We start from the raw sequence: 5,223 nt of genomic DNA, 5'->3' as shown, positions 1-5,223 counted from the left end.
CTAAATACGATTGAAGCCCGCCGAAAAAAAAAGACGCCGGGACTGTTAAAATTAAGTTCAGGCCCAGCTGCCTATGTTTCGAAGCATATATACTTGCCTATTACCCCAAAGATATGGAATTCTTAAAATTTAAATTTTTTCCTCTTCAAATGAGGGTACTATGAACTCGCAAGAAATTTATACATTACTTGACACGTTACTCTTCCTGTGACAAATTGTTCTTATCATGCTCATTTTTTTTGCAATTAGTAGGATTGAAACACATATCCCTCTCCTTGGGCCCTTTTATGGCTGGTACACTATATTTCAGCTTGAAGTACGATGACCCTCCTCGCAAACTGAATGTGCACTCAGTGCGAAAACCTCTGCCACACCCGCTACCCTGGCACGCGACGACCCCACGATCCTCGGATCACAGAACCATCTGTAAATACAAACAGAACCTCTACTGCATCGTTCAAGCATTGCAGTCGGCACGAGGACGAGCCTTGGCGTGGCCGAGCGATGTCAACAAACGTAGCAAAACCTGAGTACACTTCACACCTCCGCCCAAGTACCCCCTTCTCCTCCCGACGCAGATGCACCCGGCTTTCTCTTTTCGCACAGGGGAATAAACATCGAAAAAGATCAGCTGCGAAGAAGAAGGAACCTCTCTTCCTCTCCTCCCCTCTCTCCTGCGGTGAATCGGTCCTTATTGGACGTTCAGAGAGAAGGGAGGACGGTTCCGGCAAGGGTGGCGGACGGGCGCGCGGGTGAGCCGAGCAACGCCAGGAGTCACCAGACCCCTCGATGTGGGCTTTTGCAGGGCATATTAAAAAAGATACACCGCGCCGTCCCATGCAATCCGGGCTCGGCTTTTCCCGGCGTACCGGACGGTGACCGCCCCCTTGTTGATGCAAGATGCTAGTGCTTGCAGTAGCTTCGTGCCCTAGCCTACTTTTCCTATACGAATTTTCGGCATTAGGAGGGACTGTGTGACACCTTCTGATGAATGGACCCATCTTCGGGCGCGTGCTCGGACGGGGGCAGACCTTTCCCGCAGGGGAGGGTGTGTCTGGGGGTTTTGAAGGCCTCCCTTACGGTGTGCATAGAGTTGCCATTCTTTGTTGGGGATTGGTTGGCAGACCATCTGAGATGCCATCTTTTTCTTTCGAATGGGGCGAAGGCAGGTAGAGCCCCTTGTCAGGCTTCAGCCAGGTTCTGTTAATAGAGCGCTAGACAGAACCAATTTCCCGTCCGTGATAGGAAGTACCTGGATAAAAGTTAGTCTTTCTCCCTCACTGTGATGAAAAGTTTTGGGGTTGGCTATTCAGAGGGATGAAGGAACTACTGGAACAGGTACAGGTCCCCACTCTCACTGAGGTAACTTGGGGTTCAGAGAAAGAGGGTTTCCACGTTTAACCCCCCTGCCAAAAACTGCCGGGAAAAAAGTCGCTCCTCTCCTCAGGAGGGAAACAGTCTGTGGTTGGTGTTTTCAGAGGGAGGGAGGAGCTTACTGGAACGGGTTTACGGACCCCTCTCCTGAGGTGAAACATCCTTTGGATGTTTCAGAGAGAAGAGGTTTCACCTAAAAACCGTCCTCCCTTTAGGAACCCCTGGGAAAAATGTTAATTCTCTCCTCATGTGGTGAAAAATGGGGGGGGACGGCCTTTTTTAGGGGATAAAAGGAATGACGGAAAGGTGCAGGACCCCCTCTTCTCTCAATGAGGTGAAAACACCTCTGGGCGTTCGAGAAAAGGGGATTCACTTTGAAACGGGGGTACAGGTCCCCTCTGAGGAGCGGAGGGGACTGCCTGGAAAAAGGAAAGATTTCCCTTTCTCACTGGGGAGGAGCAGAGTGTTCCACAATGATGTCCTGTAGGTGGAAGGACATCCCTCTGGGTTTACTCCCAGAGATTGACACCTACCACGGTTGCGTGCGGGCAGCCTTGTGGGGCTGGGAGAGGAGTCCTGGAGGTTTGGCGATGCCGTGCACAAAGTACGCCTGCGGCTAGCAACACGCCTCTTTGGTCCTCTATTCGGGCCCAAGAAGGCGGCTGACCCAGGCCGGTCAGGTCAACGGCTGGTCTCCCTCGGGAGGCTAGGGTCAAGAGTCATGCGCCTTTGGTAGCGAGCAAGCCCCAAAACGAAAGGGGGGACCGAAAGGCCGAGGCCGGAGACCGACTTGATGGGAGTCTGGACCCCCAAAGGGCCCCTTTTCCCGGCAATTTAAGGCCCCGTAAACCCGAAGGCTTCGCAAGCTACCAAATGGTAAGGGCATTGGAGAGCCAGCGCAAAATCCGGTGTCGATCGGTTGCGCGAGATCAGGGCATGATCATCGTGCCCAAGATCAACCCACCCTTTGTTTCCTGCAGGAGCCCAAGGAGCAAAAGAGGGAGGAAATGAGCCTTCGCACTGAATCCCGAGAGAAGAGAGTCAAGATGGTGCTACTGGCTTTTCAGTCCATACATGTGGAGGTGTAGCATCACACCACAGGTCGTGGAGGCTTCCCGATTGTCGAAGGGGAAGACCAACAGGAAAGCCCTGGGCCCATAAAAGGTACCCCAAGCTCCACCTGATCTGGGTAACTGGGGTATATCACCTACGCACTTATGTGCCGAACCACTTCGGGTTTCAAGTGCCAGAATTTCGGACACCACAGGCTAACGTCCCAGCCAACCCCAAATGTGGGTCTGTAGCAGGCACACAATACCGAGGTTGCATCAAGGCACATAAAGAGAAAGAGGACACAACAGCCAAATGTCTAATGTCCAAGAGGCACACGCCTGGAGCCTGGCTGCTCGTCAGGAAAGAGGGGGCCCCTCAAACGGCAAGGGGTTGTAAGAAGCGACCAGATTTCTTCCTGTCCCCAGGACCTACGTCTGGGGAGGAACAAAAGTGAAAAGGCTTCGACCTCTAAGAGAAGGAAGTTGCCCCCCAGCCGAAACCGGAGCTCCGACAATCAGGAGTTCCCCAAGTAAAGAAAGTGCAGAGGAACCACAGGAAAAAAGGGTTTCCCAAAACAGCACCCACCGGTCCCCCCAGACCCAGAAGAATGTTCTTCGACGAGGGGACATGTCGATCCTGATCACTGCGTGTACAGCATGCAGTATCCTTGTCCAGGACAAAAAGGCGGATAAGGCAGTCGACGTTCCCAAGGGAGACATTCAAACAGACTGTGAAAAGCATAAAGGGAGGAAGATGGGAAGGCCAACGGGCCCAACTCTCCTCACCCAGGTCGAGACTCCCCCCCCCCCCCCTCTCCACCAGGTATGCCCTCACAGGCAGGGGCCTGCCAGGCTATCCCCTCACAGCAGAGCCTAACCAGGCTGATAGTGCCACAAGCCGAATCAGAGAAGTGATCTTCCCAGGCAAGGCAGCCAATGCACAGAAACAGCCTGGCCAGAGAAAAGAAAAAGACGAAAAGGTCAGAGTTTCCCAAAGGCTCTCACCCCCAGGGATCAGGGGTAGCCTGACACCCGAAGGAGACCCTCAAGCAGTGAGGATCTCACAATGGAGTTGTCGACTCCGACCGTCAATCCGAATTGACGATGTCTCTGATGTAACTATCAATTAGAACATCATGGCACCAATCTAAGTATTCGGGCAGTGGAAAATCTGTGGCTCCTCAAGGAGTGCCACCCTCACGATAGGCGATCAAGGGATGACACGTTGCTCCAGGAGACATTATCAGCGGAAGTGTTCGTTTCTCGGGTATCACGTCTACCGCTGCCAACGTTCCGATGGCAAAAGAGGCCTGTGACCTGGTCAAAGAACAATTCCTGCTCTGCAATACCCGATGCCCCGCACTGTGGAGAAGATTTTGAATCTCTTGCGCGAGATTCAACTGGCCGAAATGTACAACGTGTACAGCAGGCCACACGTAGTAGCTAGACATCAGCAGGTATGTGCTTCCCCCGCACACAAACCGAGTGTTCATAGGGGGAGATTAATGCACACCACCATCCGGCTCCTGAAGGCCCCGGATGCGCTGGCCGCACATAGCCAACGTGTTGAGACATTCCCGAATCGCTCTCCTCAAAGCCAGAGCCAACGCATGTAGGGAGGGGGGTCCTAGACCTCACCCTGCCCACTGCGACTCTGGTGGAGGGATTGGCTGGCGTGCGATGAGACCGCACTAGGACCATTATGGCACATAACAACCTCATGGATACCCCCAGCCGAAATACCACGACCGATCCAAGAGGAAAACAGACAAGGCCACTGCAGGCTTTCCCAGAGCGCCTTGGCCCGCTGCTGAGAAGCAATGAACCCACACAGAGCGAAAATGTGGAAGTGTACAAGCCAGACTTGTAAATGCCTTTGATGGGGCAGCCTCATGACCATACCCAAAACTCGGCCTGGGTCCAGGAGTCACAAGGACGCCTGGTACTTCAATGACGAGATTAGGGAGGTCAACCACAGGGTAAATATGTGCTGAAAACATTTCCGAAGGCAAGAACCCGGACAACCTAGCCCTCCTAAGGGAGGCTGTCAGGGATGCCAAGGAAACTGCCAGCAGAGTGAGGCAGGAAAAGTGGCTGGAATGGTGTGAGTCTTTCGACCACCGTACCACCCTCTCAGAGCTATGGCAACGGGTCAAGCGAGCCACCAGCCGCTCAGCCCCGAGATGCACGCACCACGCCCCCCAGGCAGAGGCCAAAGACTGGTGCAAGAGTTCTCTGCGAGAACGAGTAGCGACAGTCTGCCAACCGAACTGAGGGCAAGACAAGAACGCCTACAACCAGACAGACTTGCTCACATCAGAGAAAGGGCAGCTGAACCCGATAACTCAGACGTTATCTTTTCTCTGAGGGAACTAAGAGATGCACATAAAGCCAGTTGCAACTCACCCCGGGGCGATGACGGGATCTGTACCCCATCATCTCCCCCCTGGGACTGGTAGGTGAGCTTGCATTCCTGCAATCATCAACAAGTCCGGGGAAACTTCCACCCTACTCCAGAGCTGGAAGAGGGCTACCATAGTTCCCATCCCAAAACCAAAGGAGCCAGGGAAGTACCACCCCATCTCTCTCCTCAGCGGTCGGGCCAAGACTGCGAGAGGATGGTAGTGAACCGGCTCCAATGGAAAATGGGACCCCCACACGAACACCTCACGGGTTCACCAGGGGCATGAGCACAGCGCACAGCATAGCCACGCTCTTGAGAAACAATAAACACGGGCGCATCTGTGGCAGTTTTCCTTTGACCTGGAGAAGGCTTTCGAATTGGCAAGCCCTCTTG

Source organism: Penaeus monodon, chromosome 36, assembly GCF_015228065.2.
Source record: "Penaeus monodon isolate SGIC_2016 chromosome 36, NSTDA_Pmon_1, whole genome shotgun sequence".
NCBI classification, from domain to species: domain Eukaryota; kingdom Metazoa; phylum Arthropoda; class Malacostraca; order Decapoda; family Penaeidae; genus Penaeus; species Penaeus monodon.
This window is presented reverse-complemented; position numbering follows the sequence as displayed.